We start from the raw sequence: 20,750 nt of genomic DNA on the forward strand, positions 1-20,750 counted from the left end.
TAGTTTTCCCCAAGTCTATCATCAGTAAATTTAATTGGTACGTTCTTACCTATGTGGTAATTGTTGCTTATGGGAATGTAAAATGAATTTTGTCCAAAGATGAATCTGAGGCTCACTGGAAATAAGCAGAAGCTAGTAGAATTTGATTTCCATTTCATAAATGAAATACTTGTTGTCTTAGGAAGATTGAGAATATTTGATTCCTACCCTCTATTTGTGTTTAAAAATGATAGGTTGGTTTGTTTTGGGTTTTTTTATGTGTCCAATGTGGTATTTATCACACTAAAAATATTCATCTTCTGATACACGACGTGAAATTTGCTTTATTTTTTAATCAAAATTCCATTCATGTTGCATTAAAAAAAATACAGATGGAAATATTTTTCCACCTTCAATCTTTTTAATATATACAAGTAAAGTTGCAAGACCTTACTTGCTAACTGTTCTTTTTATCCTCCTTGTGAGCATTAATTTATTCTAGCCTTGTTTCATTTTTATGATTACATTTTTCGTAATGTTTTCAAAAGGTTTAGGTGAAAATTGATCAAAGAGGTCTCTTGATGTAGCTGTCTATTCATTAAAGTCAGAAGCTTCTCAATAGGTTTTTGGGTTTCTGCCCATGGATTAAGATTCTTGCTAGACAAACTCATGAAAGTGCTGACTCTGAGCATTTGCTATATTTCAGCGTAGATGCTTCAAGTCTTCATTTTGTCCTTCTGAAGTGAGAGGTTTTTTGGTTTTTTTTTTTCTTCTAGTTCATCAGAAATGTTCTGTAGTTGTGCAGTCCAAGGTTATATATTCTGCTCTCTGATTTAGCTACTTGACAAAACAATGTGTGAAATAATACGAAGTCTACCTGACACTTTGTGGCAAAAAACAACCAAAAAGCCATGAAAGAAATTCCATCTCAATCAGATTTCTGTATTCCCAATACTGGTACTCAGTGTTCTTGATTTTGTATCTGGAAAGTTGAAAATGTATGAATTTCCAGGGGTATTTGCTGACTGACCAAACCCACCAAGTAGTCAAAAGAGATTGAACTTGAAAAGGAAACTTTCTTACAGGATTTACAAAGTTCTTCTGTGTGTTAAAATCACAAGAGAGAGAAAATAGTTGGCATTTTATTTTTACTATTCAATTAATTATAAACATGTACTTCTGCCTTTGAATAGCATTTTTAAATATGGCTTTTGCAGACCTGCAAGTTTTCTTTATGACTTTGGGATAGCATGTAAAGTTATTTCACAGTGGAATAAAGAAATCACTGCCTTATATAATGTTAATTTTTTTACTAAACTAAAGCTCTTCACCTGGGAACATTATTTTGGCATTGTATTCATTTAGCAAGACTTCATTGATTCTTATTACATGTAGTTTTGAAACGGATTTTTGGCCATGTGTAGCTGTTTTTGTAAACAAAATTGAGATTGAAATTTATAAGAGCTTTTTATGACAGAAATTGCATTAATCTGGTGTGTGTATATGTGTGTATGTGTGGGTAGGAATATGTGGTATATTGAATTACACTTTTTTTGTTTTCACTGTTCATAAAAAGGAAAATATGTCTTTGCTTCTCTTTACTCATGGCATTTTCATGTAATGTGACTGAGGCTGAAGTTATTTTGGCTTACCCTTCTTCCCCTAAAAGTTTGCAACTGTTTATTGTGAGTGAGTTTTAGAAAGTATGTAGTGGACTTAAATAACTTAAATGATTGTGAAGTTCTTGTGTGTCTTCTGTAGCACACAGCTTTATTGTATAAGTGTGCATTTATATGTAAACTCTCTTAGGATATTTTGCAGGCATGTTATTGAACATTTAATTTAATAGGTATGCAGGAGCAATCTTCTGTTTCTCCTTTGCTTAGTCATACTTCAGAAGTGCTTCCTCTGCAGAGCACATTGCAGCGAATCTTTTGAAGTGTTTCATCAGAAGCTGCAGGTGCCTGAGACGAGCGAGACACCCGAATAGCTGCCTTATGAAATCTCCTCATCATGTGGTATTCACACAGATTCGTGTTTGTCTACAAGGCAATTTAAAATTCAGCTCTTTCACTAAGCACCAAGACAATGGTTAAAGATTTATTTCCATCATAGTTACTGAAGAAAGAAAAACCAATAGGATCAGCTAAGTGATCTATTTCCACTACACTGTTTCCAAAGATTCACTTCATTGTTGGTGCAGGTGAGAAAGCAATAACTAAAAAAGGTTCAGAGTTGTCATTACTTGCTGTGTTTACCACAAAGGGCATCTGATAAAATCCTTCTAAATCCAGGTGCACGTTTAAAAAGCCATTTAACTTACTTAAATTATTAAAGCTGGGATGACAAATTAAGAGACTGACTCGTTGTTTATTTTAACAGCATCAGTTGCCAGAAAAATTGCTATCCTCCTACATTGTTTCTAAACATTTTTGCTTGGGAGAGTGACCAAATTTTTCATCATTTCTGACTTTGCCAGGATGCATTTGTTCTGCGACTTAAAGCTGTTAGCTATGCTCTAAATACTCTGGAAATTACGGGTCGGTTGGATGGCACTGTTAGTCAGCATCTTCAGCTCTGTGTCTCCCAGTCGCTGTTTCAGGGTGATGGGCAGAGCAGGCAGTGCTGCTCACATTTTGGATTTGGCCTTGTGCCTTGGGGTTTTCCTTGTGAAAACACTTCCTTCATGTGCCTGGCAGCTCTGAGAAGCACAGAGCTGATCCTGAGGCAGCAGGTTTTTCCATCTTCAAATGGTATTGTTCCATGTTCATATTTTCCTTCAGAATCCCTATTGGATTCTCCCCATATGGATGGAGCTGCAGCTGGGGCAGGGGAGAAGGTGGTGGCACGGGCATTTTTGGGGAGTGGGGAAGGTTAGAAGGAGTTTTGCTCCAAATTTGAGACACCTCAAATTGTCTCTTCTCCTAGGTAGAGCAGTTTTACAGCTGCCAACATTTGCGAGTTTGAGAGTGTCATAAAATTTGTTTCACAGGTGCATTAACTTCTGAAATCTATCCTAACTACAAATGCTAAAATAGTTAATATGTCTGTATATCCTTTCTCTTTATTTTCAGTTGTATTGCTTTGACTGTACCACACATTGCAAAAAAAAAAATCAATGCAAATGAGAAGTATAGTTGAATTGAGGCTTTGGAAATGTGCCAAATACAAGAATCAAACCTCTTTCAAATATGGATATTGTATTCTGTTGAAAGAATATAATATTAAACCACCCAATTATTTTATTAATATATGTATATAAATAGATTTAAAAAATTGTGTAAATATGCATTTATATAAGATTCTGAGACTGTATATTGTTCTAAATTGTGCAGTAAACACAGTCATCCTGCAAAAACCAGGAAGAGTTTCTGTCTAGCTCTTTTCTCAGCTTCGTGTCTGGCTTTTGCATGAGCTAAGAATACACTTTATTTATCCATCCTTGGAGCCTGTCTGAAACTGTCAAGTTTCAAAGTTAAAAAAACCCCAAAACATCCAAAGCCCAAAGCTAAGGCTTCCCTCTCCCTCCCCCTTTTTGCATGTCTCAGATCATTTTGGTGAAAGTGAAAAATACAACACCAGAAGTCAGAGCAAACTCCTGTCGCTGACTCTTCCCTCATCCATCAGTGTGATATTTGGGAGGGGACAGAGGGGAGCTTAATGGATCCTTCTGTCAATGTAGCTTCCTCCTGCCTTATCAGATCTATTTTGCCAGTTTTATTTCTTCTTTTAGCTGCATCAAACTTTATGGCCCATCTGTTGGACATAAACAAGCCAACAAGTTGTCTTGGTTTGCAAGAACTGCCTGATTCAATGGCATTTGGAAGCAGAGCCTGCTGTTGGACTGGGAGGATGTCGTGTGCAAGGACTGGATGTGAGCAGCATTGCAGAGGCTTTTGTAATACAGCAGATATTGGGGAGTAGCAAATTTGAGTGATTTGTGGCTGAAAAAGGGAAGGGATGACAGATTCTGCTGAGATTTTGTTCTTTCTTCCCATGGTCACTTGTCAAAATCTTGAAATCAGCCCTATGCATTTGCAAATGATTGCTGTCTTTAAGGGTCCTGTGTAGAAATATTTGAAATATTTTATTGAGTTTCAGGGCATCAGGATTTCAGCAGGTCCAAGAGTTTTAAAAAGTCAAAAGGTTTTGTCCATCACTGTTTGATATAAGGAATTGTATGGATTATCTGGGCTTTAGCTACAGCACATTATTGGGCTGTAGAGCAAGGCCTGGAGAGTTTTATTCATGAAATAGCCTGGTTTTAATGTTGGTGCTTACTTGGTTCAAAAACTTTCAAATTGTCTTGTTTTTCTGAGAACAGTGTTTTTTTGCATGGTAAAACTGCTACAGCAGAGTAGTTTTATGTAAGAATACACTCTGTATTTGTAAGGATGAATGTATTCAGTACATTGACAATGAACACTATTAGCTTTGTTGCTGCGCCACAGTGGTTGTAGATGATCTTTTTGGACATTTAGCTTTTGTGTTTTGGGGTTTTGAAAAGCTTTTGAGGTTTTCTGAGTCAAATAAAATACAAAGTACGGATAAGAAAATACAAGTTAATGCAAATTTAGAACTTCATGCCTGGGATGCAGAGGTCAGCATTTCCATAACCTAAGAAATCTCAGGTGCCTAAAGAAATGTGTCAAAGATTTAGTCTTGCATGCTAGAGGATGCACTGATTTTTCACAATTGTGGCTGAATATGTAAATCTTGATTTGATAAAAAGTGGGCAAGAAAAATTGGCCTGTTCGTACAAAAGCAAGCTGATGCTAGCATAGTCTAGAAAAATCATTGTTTTAGGCTGATGTGCTCATTTTTTCTACAGGTTTGAAGCAAAATCTATATTTCAAAACTTCCCTTACTTTCATTGGGGTTTTTTTATTTGCTCATTTTAATTACTTAGTTAATTTCACTCTTTTGAGGAGTTTCTTCCCATACAGCTATAGTATTTAAGAGGATAAAAACTAACTAAAAGGGACACTTTGAAGAGTCTTGAGGTTTTCTATACAAACCAGTTTCTTCGACCCTCTTCCCAAATAGTTAGATCTCTGAGTGTATAGGTCAGGATACAAGAGGAGAAAAAATAAAAGTGGAAAGCAAGTGAAACAAAGAACTTTTCTTTTGAGGAGTTCCTTATTTTGAAAAGATTAAATACTTTTTCCAGACAAAACAGGTGTACTCTGATTATGATTGATTAAGGTTGTGAAATATTTTGGATTTAAAGTGTTATCTAAAATAGATTAGTTCTGACTGGGATGGAATTAATTTCACCATAGCAGCACTTTGGGGAAATTTTAGAGGCATTTTAGAGTTAGATGCCAAGGGTTTGGGGATTTTTCATTGTTTGTTTGTTTGTTTGGGGTTTTGTTGTTTTGGAGTTTTTTTTTGGTTTTTTAGTTTGTTTGTTTGTTTTTGTGGTTTCTTGGGGGTTTTTTTGTGGTTTTAACTCCTGGCTTTTGCTATTCTGTGCTATCATTGGTTTCTCAGTTACTCTGAGAAAATTCTTGAGCTACAGCTTTCCAAACCAGAAGATCATGTTGATGCTGTCAATGCAAATGTAGTCTCTAAACCATACTTGCTGCTGTCACATTGGTGTCTGTCTTTGTAATGATGTATCAATTCATTTTTTGTGCTTTTGATCCTCAATTGACTATGTAGCATTTTGAGCTGTTTTCTTCCATTTACTTCCATTTTCAATATTCCATTTAATGACTTGGCTTAGACTAATAAATGGTTTTGTTCTTACATCCAGAAAGTATAGTTTTACTTTAATTGTTATATCTGATTTCACATTAGTGTGCAGTATCCTAGCAACTTAATTCATTGGCAATTTTTCTTACTTCCTAGTTATTTCTGCAGTTTGACCAACCTTTTCTTTTTATTCTGTTGCAATCTGAATCTAAATGTGGTTCTGTCTAATCTGCCATTTGTTTCTTCAATAAAATAGGGCATATCCAGGTGTAAGAAATGGAGTCTAGATTAGTCAAGTCTACTGACAATTGATCCAACGTGGATCTTCTTGCTGTGTTAATGGATTTCTATTCTTTATTGTTTATTCAGATGAGGTAAATGCAGCTTTTTGCCCTGAAATCTCTCTTGACCCTGAAAAAGTGTTTTTTATAAACTTTGGTGCATACAGAGTTATGTTCTGCAGCACTGGCATTCACCCTGGGGAGGTTGTCCTGACAAGTGTGTCTTTTCATTTCCAGTGCTGTTTGTTTGGGAAAATAAATGGCAAGAACTCTTATTTCTGCGTATGCCTGATGTGGTAGCAAAAAGGTTTTGTTTATTGGGTATCTAAATAGCTTTCTGTTGGGCTATATTTTGTTGGGTTTTTTTTCTTTTGGGTTTTGAATGTAGTGATTGCGCATGTCTCAAGTGGAATATATATTATGATTTATTTAGCATCATTTTCTTCTGAGTAGTTCCTTTATCAGAGTACGTTTTGGAGAGAAATTTGTTTACATTTTGGGGCCTTGCAATTGAAAGCAAATATCATCCTGGACTTGAGATTAACATCAAGCTTGGAGAAAATAGGATTGGAGTGCTGTGCAGCTGGAATTATTTGAAAGTGTGCTGGGCTGAGGAATTAAAGGACAGATGTTCTTCCATCTAAACTAATATGGATATATTAAATATGAGAGTAGTGTTGACATGTTTATAAAAATATAAAGGACAATATATGTGTACCTTTATGCTGAGAAGAATTGTGAACATTTTCTGACATTACAAAATTAAAAAGAAATGAGATTTGTCAAACCTGTGCATATTATTTAGTTACTGAAGTGCTCACTAACATGGGGATCAACTTCACAACTGCAGCTTGATTTATTGAATTCCACGCTTTGGCTGTGAGGAATTTGTAAATGACAAAGGGGACAAAGCTATTTCTGTGAACAGGGACAACACCTATGCTACTTGATAAATTTTGCTAAATAAAAGTCAAAATATCTTTGGGGAAAAAAGTACCTTGTTAGAAAAACCACGGCTGCAAATACCTGTTACCTCAGCATACTTGTCCTAGGGGCTGTAAAGTCGGGGGACTTGAGGAGCCTGGAGTTCTTGGGAATCCCTGTGGCCAGAAGGAGATGTAGAGAATCCCAAGTGCACCTTCTGGCTGCTGCTGGGCCCTGGGAGCCCTTGGGGAAGGCAGTAAAGCAGATTTAAATCTGATCTCACAAATCTGCTGTGGAAGGGATAAGCCACTGCTTCGGCTTGAACTCTGCAATTCTGTGCTCTGCAAACTTAGACATGGCAGTAGTTTTCTTTTCCTCTCTCCCCTCTTCCCTGAGATTCTGCATTTTTATCTTTGTGTGTAATATTTTCTCATTACTTCATCTTTTCAGTTGATGGATTGGATGCTTGTGCCAGTTAATGAGCAAAGTAAATTTTTTTTAATCTCCCCAGTGGAAGACTCCTCACCAGTCCCTTCTCCTTATGCTTTCAGTATTAAGAGTATTAAGAAAATGTGTAGTTATTATTAGAATTCCCAGGAAAAGGAAGAAAAGTTGATGTGCATCTTGGATTAAGAAAAGGAGATACTCAAACAAAAAAAACCAGTAATCAGTATATTTAATACATCCTAAATTGTGGCTTTTACTAATGAAATTTAATGTAACGTATCAACATATTTTTCCAGGCATAAATGAAGAAAAATAGAGATCCAGTTTGTTTTAATCAATTTTTATTAATTCTGCCCTGAAGCTGTTCATGATTTCAGCACGGAACACAAACATGCAGAGCAGCAGACAGAGGGGAAATCTGTCTCATTAATCTCTTTTGGACAGAGCATGGTGGAAAGTCATTTAGGATGCAGACAGGTTTTATGGATAACATGCTGTCCCTGTTCCCACCCAGGCCAGAAAGGCTTCTGTGTCGTGGTCCAAAAAAGTGCCAAGCTGTGAGTACAGAGAGTGCAGTCAGGGAAAGGGTGAACAAAGTTTCCTGTCTTCGGCTTGGGAGGTAGGGGGAAAAGGCAAAGATCTCAGGATTTCTCTTCTGTGAAAGGAGTTATTGATATTAAACCACATAACTCTGTCTTGTCAGAGGCCTTCATTGCTAGTTGCAGGCATCTTTATTTCGAATTCATGGGAAATATTTGTAAAACTGCAAATAGCTGATTTTAAAAGGTTTTCTGTTTACATTCTGTTTTTCCAATTTGGGATTAAATTTTATTTCTCAGGTTTACTTTTAGGATTAAAAGCTCCAACAATAATTGAAAAGAAAAAAAAGAGAAATAACTTTGAAAAAAACACAAAACCAAACCCCACACAACCCCCCAAACCTGTAGGAGATAGCAGTCAGTGTTTTAATAAATAGCAGTTGTGCAGCAGATGGGAAAAACTTGATGTGCTGAATAGTTTTTTGCTTTTTAGGGCATTTTTCTCAGACTTGTCTCCACTCTAGAAATCTCCCAGTTTTTCAGCCAGGAGCTGGAACTCTTCATAAACCAGGCTTCAGCTCTGAGCTTTCATGTAGTCCTGAGCAGAGGCACTCTCAGGCTGTTCCCTGCCAGCTCACACGAGCTGATAAATAATTGCTGATGTGATGGCAGAAAGTCCAGGAGTTGCCAGCAGGGGAGGGCAACCTCCCCAGCTCATGTGCCCTGAAATTTCTGATTTCATAAAAGGTTAATCACCGTTGACACATTTTGATAGTATTTAGCATTTTCCAGAAATCCATTAGAAAATAACCAGCTCTGTTTAGAATCAATATTGCAATGCGGCATTTTACAGCTGTGTAAAATGAGATACTAGCCTGTCGCTCCAAAGTAATATAATTTATTTCACATTTTATAAGTTATTTTCTGAAATAAACTAATGTACACTGTAGCTACAGTGTGTTCTGTAACAGACCACCCAATTTTTCCTGTTCTTCCAGGGAAGTAAAAATTGAGGCTTTGTGTATTACTGTCCATACAGTCTGTATTCCTAATCTCTACTAAAAAAAAAATATATATACAGCTTTGCTTCATTTAGAGTTGTTTTATTATTTAGTAACTTCAATGGCCATTCATTTTTTTCTAATGATCTATTTTTCAGAATCTGAAAGAGCTAATCTTTTCAAGAGAACAGGGCAGGAGGGGGAAAATCCCAGCTGGACAGCTCCCTTGTAGTTTGGCTTGATAGATTATACAGTAAACTGGTTCTTAATTATCTGCTTGTTTGTTTGTTTGTTTCCCTTCTCCAATATTACTGAATTTCTTTTTATTGACGTGATGGAGAAAAGCACTGTGAGTGCAGCAACAGTATCTAGTGTGATAGAAGGCAACTGAATTATAAAAGTAAAGCACTGAGCATCTCCATGAGGCTAAAAAAGGAATTTGCAATTTTTTTTTCTATATTTCTGTGTTACACTTGCATTTTGGCTTTGGAGATGAGAGTTTTGTGTCATAATCAGTCTTTTTTCTTTGTAAGGTGTCCGAGTGCTAAGTCACCATTGTAAACCCTATTTACTGCTACTCTTCCGAAAAGTTAATGTAAACAAGGATTGCAGCCATCATCTTTTGATGTCTCACTACATAATACATAAATTCTTGGCTATCTGGGTTGTCTAACTATCTTTGCTGCCAGATGAAAGTTGTCAGGAAGTTATGAGTATACTTTTGGTTTATCTCTTTCTGGGCAAGAAACTCAAGCCCAGATTCACAGAACAACAGTGGCATAGGAAGGAAGATATCTGAGGGATGATCTGGAGTTTCTTGTCCAGGAGTGTAGATGTGAAGGAAAATCAGGGCGCACTAAATGAGCTTCTGAGACATCTCCTGCTGCACAAGAAAAAGAACCACCACTTGAATATCTCATCATCTGTTTCATGCCAAATCAGGGAGCAGACTCCCCCCTCAGCCATCAGGGGCTCCTGGCAGGTGTCACCTGTCTCAGATAAGAGCTTTTACCAGAGGGCTTGGAGAATTCTGCTCCACGAGTTCCCTTTCTAGAACAGTGGCTTATAAAGGCTTTGCTGCTCAGTGTTACAATTCTGATAGGAAGAGTGTGAAGTAAGAACTTACTTCACTTGCTAAAAAAGCTTAATATTCCCTTGGTGGGACAAGATGGATTAAAACTCTTCTGTCTGCGAAGGGAGTCTGTACTTTATCCTTGTTTGATTATTGAAACCCCTGCACTTTTGGGATTCCATACATCCCACTGAAATGGTAGTGGAAGAGCAATTCCCTGTTCCCTTCTGCTTTCTGTGATGGTTATTGAAATACAGAAAGGTTCCTCATTTTACAATTCCATTTCTAGTGATGGCAAATTTTAAACTTGTTTATTTGACAATGTTAGATTCTCAAGATAGTTGCTTAAACTTCTGAGACCTGTGGAATGAAGTGTTTCTTGTCATCCAGCTTGTATATTTTCCTTTATATTACATCTTCTGCTCTTAAATTGCTCATTTCTGTGAATGCTTTATGCAGGCTGGACCCTTCCTGTTGACTTGGATGTGACACTTAAATAATTGCAGTGTAAATGCTGAGTAACATTGCTCTGAAGTACCATTGTTACCTAGCTCTATTAGAGATGGCTTTTGCAAGATTTAAGTTTCTAACCATTTTCTTTTGTTTGAACTTAAGAAGTTCTTCTTCATAGTCTTCTCAAAATCATACAGTTTCCAGATTTGGGTTTTTTTTTCTGAAAAAGCTAATACCTGCCAAACGAAGTGTGATTACTCATCACTGCTAGAGAAATTAATTGTGTCAGTTGAGTGCAAACCCCAGGTAATACTTGTACAAAGAGAGAAACAACAAGAGAAATTAGGAGTTATGATAATGGCAGTTCTGAATTGCATTTGAAAACTCAGTCCACAGTTGCAATGTATTGGAAAAAACAAGTTAATTTTCCTTATAGCCTTCTGTAAGGGTATAGTTCTTTTCTTCTGACCACCAAAGTGAGTGTTCCAGGCTTATGTTGCTGCATGATTAACTCATCGGAATATAAATTTGCTTGTAGAAATATTTTTTAATAAGTGTTATCAGCCTTAAAATTAGAAACCACTTTTAAGTGAGATTTTTGTGAAATTTTTCATGATTCAATACCTGTGTTCTATATAGGTTAGCTGTCCACTGTGGTTTGTGCACAATGGAAAGACATTTAGCTGAAATCACTTCAATGAGGGGGAAGGAAGAGTTCATATGATTTTCCTCTGAGAGGAAGAAATTCCTATCTTTGGGAATTATTCTTCCTTTTCTCACTAGGGTCCTGATTAGAAGCACCTTCTCTCTAGCCAGGGCATTTAGATGAAAGAAGCAGTCAGTGGACTTTTGAACTAAACTCAGAGGGTTTATTCCAATGGTATTTTCATTAATGTTCTCTTTCTAATGTTTTCAGCAAAGGGTACTTGTCAGTAAGTATTTATGTTTCAATTAAAATAATTTAATTGAACCTTAACTTGAGTCTTTTTAGGTGTTTATATTGGTGGCTTTCACTAACTTACCGATGTGGCTTTAGAATTATATTTATTTTGTATTTCCATTTGATCTTGATTTATTCAGGGCCCTCATAAACAATATCTTGGTATCCCAGTTGGCCGATTTAAAAATAAGTATGAATGAATATTCTGTCACTCTTCTCATATCCTTAATTCATACAACATTCTAAACCCATTCACTTCTAAATATTTTTTTTAATTAGTTGGAACTTGCAAATTGTGTGTTAAGTTTATGCAACAAAGTCTTTTATATTAGAAATGCTCTATAATTACATTTTTCCAGTCATGAAAAATGAATTAGTGCTGCATTTTATGCGATGACAAATTTTCCTGTTTGTTCTAATTTTACTGAATAGCATGCTGTAGCTTCTTGGCACAGCCTAGAATAACTCTATTTAGCCATGAAAGTAGGAACTGTGCTCAGTACCAGAAAAGGCCAATATTGTGTGTAAACAATTAACTTGCATGAAACCCAAGCAGAATGACTCTGAGAAGGATGAATGGGGAATTGGCTATCAGACTCCAGTACACCAGTTTGTCCAGACAACTGGGATCAATGGAAGTACTTGGAATGAAGCTCCAGCAGGACTGCTGGGCAAGTGGTGCAGATATTTTCTCTTCTGGGAATATTAGTTTATTCCTGGCTAGCTTTTTTTTTTGATAGTGGTGAAGTAGGAGATGGAAGACATCAGGGCTTTTTTCTCTTCATTGCTGAAAAATCTGATTAGAGACATAACCAAGCTTACATTTTATCTTGTCCTATGGGAAAGCGTTGTTTTTGTTTTGTCCATTTCGGATGAAAATGGAAAATACCCGCGAGACAAATTCTCAAAAGAAAATATATTTCGGGTCTGTCAAAACACTTTGTTTTGATAAGTGTGCTCTGCTGTTGCATTGTTTTTAACCTTTAATAAAGATTGGTAATCAGGTTGGACACTCTTTGATGTAGTTGGCTTGCCAGCCTTCGGTTCTTCTCACACTTCCTTGGTTCTTGCAAAGTGTCAGTTGGAACCAACCAACCATGTTCCTGTTTAACTCCAGAGAATTAGGAAACACTGCTAACAGACAAACCCACCAACCTGGGGGAAACTGAATTACCTCCATTTCAGGCAGCTTTCTGAGCTAGATCCTGATAATAATTGAAAAGAAGGATTTTAGGAGAGAGAGGGAGAGATAATAATGACTATTAATCTAATTCCTGAATTATATTGCTCTTCTGGTGCTGCCTTCTAATGCTCAGGTTAATGTCAAATAGGTATTTGCTTTTCTTTCTGCCATGTGTATGCTTTTTTCCATTGAGGCAGTCTGCTTCTTTGTGGAATATACTTTAGGTTCAGAATGTTTTTTATGTTACAACTAATGTAATAAATGCATTGTTCAAACAGGACAGAATATCCCGTGCCTGTGTATATTATTTGGAATGCCAGATGAATCTCTTGAGTCACTTAATTCAGAGTTTTTACTTGTCAACTGGAAGGCTTCCTCAGCTTTTAAATCTGAATGCTGTGTCAGACGTTCAAAAGCTTTCCAAAAGTCGATGTATATTGCATTCACTGAGCTTTCCTTATCTGCATAGACAGTCACTTTGTCACAGGGGGAAATTAGGTTGGTCGAGCATGATTTCCTTTTTGTAAATCCTTGTTGACTGCTCCTGATTGACCTTTTTAAACATGTTTTGAAATGAATTGTGAGGATTTACAATCTGTGGCTTATGCCTTTCTTGTTATCTCAGGTGGTTGCCTGATTTCCTTTTAAAACACAACAAACCCAAACCCCATAATGAATGATTTTGGCTTTGTTTAAAAGCCTTTGAAAATCTTTGTAAATTCCTTAGATGGAACATCATTAACCTTGTGCTGTTGTTCCTCACAGAACTGCATTATGTTTCCAGGCTTTTCTTCTAAAAAGCCGTGTTGACTCTTCCAATATAAATCACATTTATACACACATTTTACTAACTCTGCTCTTGTTATATTCCCTGCTATTTTGCCTAATGTAGCAATCAGGAGCATGGACCTGCAGTTCCCTTAATAAACCATGCAAGCATTTTAAATTTTTTTTTTTTTTTTAAACTGTTGTTTTCACTTTATAGCAAGCAAGGTAATTTGAAATGTGAGTTTAATGTGCAAGCTGTGATGTATTGCACAGCAAGCAATACACTGTATTGGAGGGGTGGATCCCCTACAGCTTCAACATTTATGGGAGTTATATTTGCTGGGTTTTAATTTTTCTTTTAACTGAAAAATATAGTTTGGACTGCCTTGAGGATGCATTATCAGTTTCTGGCCCTGACCAAGACATTCATTTTTGCTTGGCTAAATATGATTCTTAAAAAGTAGTTTGCACCCTAATTTAGTGGCTTCAGAGTGTTCCCTGAAGACTTAGGGTATAACACAGTGAAATATGTGATGCAGTTATCCAACCTTGGTGACCAACAGAGGACAAAAAGTGTGCTTTGGACAGGAAAGTTTATGATGTGCTGACTTTTCACAGCCTAGGACAGGTTGTCAACAGAGACAGCTCGAGCACTACAGAAGCAGAAATCTGTCACAAAATAATGCAGCAGAAACAGTTTTGTAAATATACTTGCTAAAATAGCTGTCTCCATTATTCTAATGTGACCTCTCTACTAATATATACAGTTTAAACTGAGTCTAAATGGATTGGATAAGTAGCTAAATGATGTAAGTAATTTGAAGTTGTCTAAGTGTTGCAGAAGCAGAGTCACACTACAATTAGGTGCCTTCCTCACCCAAAATGAGACTTTTTTTCATTTTTAAGTACATTTTCTTGTTAAAACAGCATGGATGTTTCTAGCTGACTTTAATGGTTAGTCAGTTGGGAATTCATGCTGCTCCAGCTGATGTGAATTCCTCGTCATAATCAGTAGGTGGCTTTTCCACATGGAATGTAAGGCTGGATGTGTCCACAAAAGCAGTAAAAAGAGATGCCAAAATAAAGTAAAAGCAAGGTGAGCATCATTGGTGAAACATCTTTGGAATATTTTCCTAATCTCCAATATATTATAATTAGATAATACCTGTGTAACAGGTGATGTTTGCTCTTTAATTAGGTGTTTGGTTCATGTTCAGTCATCTTATCTTCAGCAGCTGACTTTAATCAGCAAATTTGATTACTTTCCTATTCATCTCTTCTTTGAGATAATTTAATAAAGGACCATTCAGTTGCTATCTTAGAGCATTTAATTGAATATCTCCAGTTTCAGTATCCATCCTTGCAGAGCTCAAGCAGTGACTTCTCTCTGCTGTGAGCTGTAACCATGTGCTACTCCACTGTTCCATAGCCAGATATTTTCTCATGCTGGATCTTAGACCTGCTGGCAGCTTTGCTCCTTGAAGCACCAGGGGAAAGGGCATTTTCGAACACCTTTTGTATAAACAGACCCCTCTGTCCATGGCTTTTTGATGTCTTGACAAGACTCCAATAGCTTTCTGAAGTATGGGTTGCCTTTGCAAAAGCCAGGAATGTCAAACTTTAATCCTTAAGCCTACTACCCCATTTTTAATTACAGTTTCTATTAATCTACTCAAAAATACATCAATTTCACAAAGTTTTAAGGGTTTTTTATTGCCTCTATACTGTCTGCAAAAATGAACTCTTTTGAACTTCCTTTAAGCTGTTTTTTTTTTTTTTTTTGTCAAGTGTCTTTGAAAGTAAGCCCAACAGGAATATTGTGGGACAGAAGAGTAAGAAAAACATGTAAACCGCTGTTTTCCATGCCAATCCTTGTAGTTCAACTGCTTAATGCTTGTTCAGGTATTTAAATAGCATTTTATTTCAATATTATTTAAACCCTGGTGGACAGAAAGGTACCCATTTAAACAAATTTTGTCAAACCTGACTTTAATTTGTGGTGAGTGGAATAAATTTAAAACATCTGCCAGGGCCCCAAGGCTAACAATAGTCCTTAATTGCCCTGACCAGCATCACCTGCCTCTGGAGCCCAACTGCTCTGCCCATTGGCTCTGCAGCTCCATTTAAGCTCTGGCCAGGGAGCTGCACCTGATTTTTGCCTTGCTTCAGGACAGCAGTGGGATTTTCCTGCTTGTTCTGGGCTTATTTCTTCTCTGCTGCTTCTGGGGATGTGTTGGTGAGACCTGTGGTCATCACTTTGTGGCTTTGCTCACCTTTTTCTGACGCTTCAGGGCTTCACTCTGCCCAGGAGAGATGTTTTGTGCTGGGGTCATCCACGCCTAGCTCTTTCTGCAGTGAGGCTGGTGAGTTCTATGGAGTTCAAGCTTAAAATTTACAGTAAATGAACCAGTATTAAAGGGTTTTTTTCCTAGTATGTCAAGGAATACATACTTAAAAATTACGTTGTGTTGCAAGTAAGTAGCAGTGACAGAGCATTCTGTGTTCCGTGATTTGAGTAGTTGCTTTTGTTCTCTTTCTCACCTGCAAGCTGCAGATATTGAAGCTTAGCATGCTTTTAATTTTTCCTATGAAAATTTTGTATGCCTGTCTTGCATTTGCTTTAGCATTATTACAATTCAAGTTATTTTTTTTAGAAGTTTAACTGAAAGTGTATTGTGCGCTCCAAACCTCTGACCCTTATCAAGAGTTTTTAGTTTTGGTGTCTCATTTTTCTTCCTTTCACTGTCTGTTTTTGCAGCTTCTGGTTGTTGTGATGTAAATGAAAAGGCTCTCCTGATGCTTTCATACAGATAGACAGTTATATTATAGATTTTTCAGGTAATAAGCCACTGGACAAGAGGAAACAGCATCAAGTTGCATTGGGGGAGGTTTAGATTGAATATTAGGAAAGCTTTTCACTGAAGGGCTGGTCAGGCATGGGAACACTGCATAAATTGAGTTACTGTGTTCTGTGCATGATACTGGCTTGTGTAGTTAATTACATGATATCTGTGATGGGCAGAGAAGAGACAGAGTTGATCTGCTTTAAGACAGCTGTAAGGAATGGATGCTTAAACTGATATGTCCTGTCTTTGAGCATCAGTTACAGCTTTGGTCTGACATTGTCCTTGTGCTCAGTGGGCAGAGCTAAAGCTGTCAGAGGAAACATGTTCATATCTGCCTACAAAAATCCATTGTAGCCTGGACTGGTGGAATTGTGTTCTAAAAGTTGACAATGCATAGTGAATAACTTCGGGCTTATTTTCTAAATTAAAATTTAAAAAAAGGGCTGTATTTTGTCATGATTGAAGCATGCTCAGAAAATGCTGGAAAGAGTCTACAGATGGAAGAAAAGTTGCTGTTTAAAACATGCAGGTGTGCTGATTTAAGAGGCTTGAATGCACAAACGATGTGTAATTGACCTAATTCAGAATTAAAGGCAGTGGAAGATAAACTGAAAGATGATGTTCCTTTTTAACTTTTTATTTCTTAGTGTTTAGCTTGGTAAAAGTTTTGCCTGAGTTCTCCATGACCAAGATAGGTCTGCTTCAATTTGGGAAGAATGTGCTACTTCATCTTGGTACCAAGCTTCTTCCCTGGCAGCCTGTGATGCTGCTGTGTGCTGAGTGAGGACTGTGTCTGTGCAAGCAGCATTTCCCAGCTGTTCCAGCTCAATGTGAGCACTGCGTGCTGCATTGGGCTTGGAGCAGCTCCCTGGAGAGTGTGCCTGCACAGGCAACAGGAAAGAAGTTTCTCTCTAAGAAATTTTTGCTGTGGATAATGCAGAATAGTCCTAACTGAATTTCCAGGTTGAAGGTGGTGGGCTAAAAATAAGTTAATCTCTTCTTGTAAACGAGACAATCTCCTTATGTTGTTCTCAAAGGTAATGAATCAGTCTAGGTTAGTCTAACCCTCTAGTGGTGCTATTTTTTTAGGTAGAAGGCTTCAGAAATTAAGTTGTGTGTTTTGGGCTTGTTGTTGGTATTTTTGAAAAGAAGAAATTTTGGAAGAGTGTCAAAAAACTGCCATGAGAATTGACTATGAAAAAGCTCACTTTGTTTCAAAAATTGTCATATAGACAATATTTTGTCTTAAAGAGTAAGTCAAACTGAGAATAAATATGAAGCGAAAATAAAGGTATTAAAGCAAATAGGCAGTTAAAAAATACAATTAAGAAGCACTGCAACTTTAAGGAAGGGCTGTTGCTCCGTGTAAGAGCAGGATGTCACACCAACAGCTCGGCTTTTTGAGTGCCTGGATACCTATTGCAATTCACATTGCTTTCTCACTACAGCTCTGTCACACTTCGAGTTGGATGACTTAAAATGGATTACTTAGAATAGCAGGGTTCTTTTCATTTGTTGTCTTTCCACATGTAGTTGTCAGAGCTTCTCTTTGCATTGCAACCTCTCCTGCTCGAAGTTAATCTGTGCCAATTATTAAGGATTCAGCTGCCAGCAGGAACTGAAGTTAAACTGGTGTTACTACCAGTCATTTATGAGAATAAGTGTTGACATTCTGATAAAAGGCCAGTGGAAGATTCAGAGAAATTCAGTAGTAAGTTTGTCACTTCATGCAGTAAAATGTGAAGAACTCTCTTAATTTATTCTATCATCAGCTCCTTTTTACTATCACCTACATTATTCTGTACCTCCTTACAGCTGTAGAGAAATCACTTCTCAAGCAAACTGACTTTTTTTATTCAATAGAGGAAGGGATTTTGAAAATACAGTATTATATGGCCAAATATTTCCTCTCTACAAACTCTTCAGGTTTAAAGCAATGGTAGTCCTTATTTCAGCTGATGAATGAAGTATTTACAGTCAGTACTCAGTGATGCTGTATTCATTTATAATTTTTTATACATGAACTATTTAATATGATTTTTTCCTCTAAGTTTATTAAAGTTCCCTATTTAATGGTGGGCATTTCAGCACAAGTGAAGTAAAACTTTGTGGCACTCGTGCTTCATTTCTGTAGTGAGAGCCACAGATCATCCTTACCTCAGACTGTGAAATGGACTAATACTGTAGCTATGTAAATTTGACTTGGGTGTTCCTTGAAGAATATTTAGAGGCATATTTGAATTTGGTGTGTAGTTCATGGCTTTAAAAATATAAGTTTAGAATCTGGCAGCCATTGCTTCAAAGACAAATTATGTTATGATTTTGTTTTTATTAGCCCTTATTTCTTGGCTGTCGTTGTGTTGTGGTATACAATACTCTGGAGATTGTCTATTTTAATTGTGCAGTTCTTCCCTTTGTCTTGATTAGTTGTTTGGCGCTCTTTTAACCTATCAGTGTTGGTTGTTTCAGTGGTTTCTTTGAGTTAAAGATGCTTGGTTTAGATCTGCTAGAGTGTCTAAGCAGTATGATGGCTTTTTTGAGTATCAAATGCTGGTTGAAAAAATTGCTTGCTTTGTATATATGCTTCAAGTTTTAAATGAGTAAAAATGTCTGTTTCTTGCTGTTTTGCATTCATTAGAAAAGCAAATGCCATCCAAATAAATACAGTTGAAATATAAAATGAAAACTTGACTCACAAAATGTATATAAAGCTGCCTTTTTCTTTCATTACATTCAGACTTTTTTCCCAAGTGCAGTGTTTTTTTTTTTTAAGAAGCATATTTGATGAGTGGTCCAAGGCAAGGCCAGAAGTGTGTCTGTGATGGCACAGGATGTGAGACCTTGCAGATTAAAGCTGTTTTGTGTCTGGATCCCTTCCCCAGCCCAGAAGCCAGCAGTCAGAGTGTAGGTGGCACAGCTTCAGCAATGGACAAAATGGAATTACAGGGAGAGATGGAATTCCTTCCTGCAGCTCCTTGCAGTGGCTAAGTTGATGTGGAGTTACAAAGTAATGGGGAGAGAGGAGCTCATTGGAGAGTGGATTACCTGCCAGCTGAATGCTTTTGAAATATGACAATGGCTTACATTTCACCCTATTTTATTTCTTTCTGCCTTTGAAGATTTTTTGAAGAAATGCTTAATTTTTCCTTTAAGAGCAGCTGGTAGCTTTGAATTTTGAACATTGGATGAAGGTCTATTTCAACACTGAATACTTGGATTTAAATTAGGTTTTCATTTGATCAGGCTTAAGTAAAGACTTGGACATGTTCTCCTCTGATTACTGGTTGGGTTTTTTTTCTTATTTTGTTTTATTATTTCTATTTCTTTATTTAAACAATGTAGCTACATTTGAATTGTAAATACTCTGGAAAACATCCAGTTGAAGCAGATGTTTCTACTGTAATCTCTTTAATTGCAAAAAATATTAGTTTAATTGATTTTAAAGTCTGGGAGTTCTGAAGTTTAAGTTGGTGTGGTCATAGTTATGTGCAAATACTTTGATTTAAAAAAAGGAAAACCACACTTAAATTAGGAAATATAAAAAAGGAGACAAATATTTCTTGTTCATTTTTCACTACCTCAATAAGACATTGAGACAGGATATCACTTCCTTCAATTAGTCAGTAATTTCATTTTATTTTATAGTTATAAGAAATTACTGTATTTAGTCATACTTGAAATGTCCTGCTCCTCAGGTATTGCAAGAAGCTTAATTGCAAGTTAAGGATAGTTTCCACAGCTGCTCTTGGGAAGGTCAAGTGAAGATATGAAGACAGATTAATGAGCATAGAATGTTGTTCTGTTTGTCTATTCCTTTTGCCTGATATGGCAGATTTATAATAGGACATCTCACTGTGAAGCGGCACTGTGGCCCCTGCTCTGCATCCTGGCCATGTCTCTCTGCCAGCATTTTGGCAAACATCTGTTATTTATAAAATATTGTGAGAAGTGATTTTAAACAAGCTTTTTGAAGGAGTTGCATTGCCCATTTCAAAAAGGAGGAAATAGTTACAAGTGAGTATGTCTGGATTTCACACACAATTGAGGCTTATCTTGTGTATTACCTTTTCAGAAAAGTCGTCCTCTAACCTAAAATACAAACAGTCAAATAGGTGGTTGTATTTCATACTGCTTCATTTGCAAGCTCAATGAAAATTTTTATACCTGGTTCTCTTTATGAGAACCTAAGTTTGGTGTCTGTGGATTTATTTTGTCTTTGTAGTGTTTTTCTTCATTTTCTTCTTACATTCTTTTTGACTATCCCTTTTCTCCACTCTCCCATTTTATTTGGAATATTGCATTGCCTTCATTGTTCCTCAGAGGTTTTCTCAATGAAGTGATCTCTGAGAAGTTGGTGAGGCAAAAAAATGGCTTGAAGGGACTTGTACTTGAAATCAGCAAGTTTAATTGGTAAAACAAGTGTGTTCATTGAAGTTTAAGGTCTTTCTTCAGTTTCCCTGCCTTTTTAGCAGAATATTATTGGATAGTGTGGGGGCAAAGTATATTTCAATCCTGGAGATGAATTTTGCATGTGTTGTTTGATATTGGACAATTACTTTTAGTCATACAGAGGTCATTTGCTTTTTTGACTTAAATCCAAGGAAACCTCTTTGTCACTTT

At 36.7% G+C, this 20,750-nt stretch overlaps 1 protein-coding gene and 1 long non-coding RNA gene across 3 annotated transcripts in view; both read left to right on the forward strand.

Annotated features, from left to right (window-relative positions):
• The window catches only part of CADM2 (cell adhesion molecule 2), a 558,998-nt gene that overhangs the window by 19,038 nt on the left and 519,210 nt on the right, over nucleotides 1-20,750 (forward strand). The window lies entirely within an intron of this gene.
• Nucleotides 15,461-20,750, forward strand: part of LOC146445518 (uncharacterized) — a 107,445-nt gene continuing 102,155 nt past the window's right edge. The window contains exon 1 of the long non-coding RNA XR_014855225.1: nucleotides 15,461-15,681. This is a non-coding gene — a long non-coding RNA (uncharacterized LOC146445518). The remainder of the gene's footprint in view (nucleotides 15,682-20,750) is intronic.

Source organism: Lichenostomus cassidix, chromosome 1, assembly GCF_008360975.1.
Source record: "Lichenostomus cassidix isolate B80296 chromosome 1, HeHo_3.0, whole genome shotgun sequence".
Taxonomy (NCBI): domain Eukaryota; kingdom Metazoa; phylum Chordata; class Aves; order Passeriformes; family Meliphagidae; genus Lichenostomus; species Lichenostomus cassidix.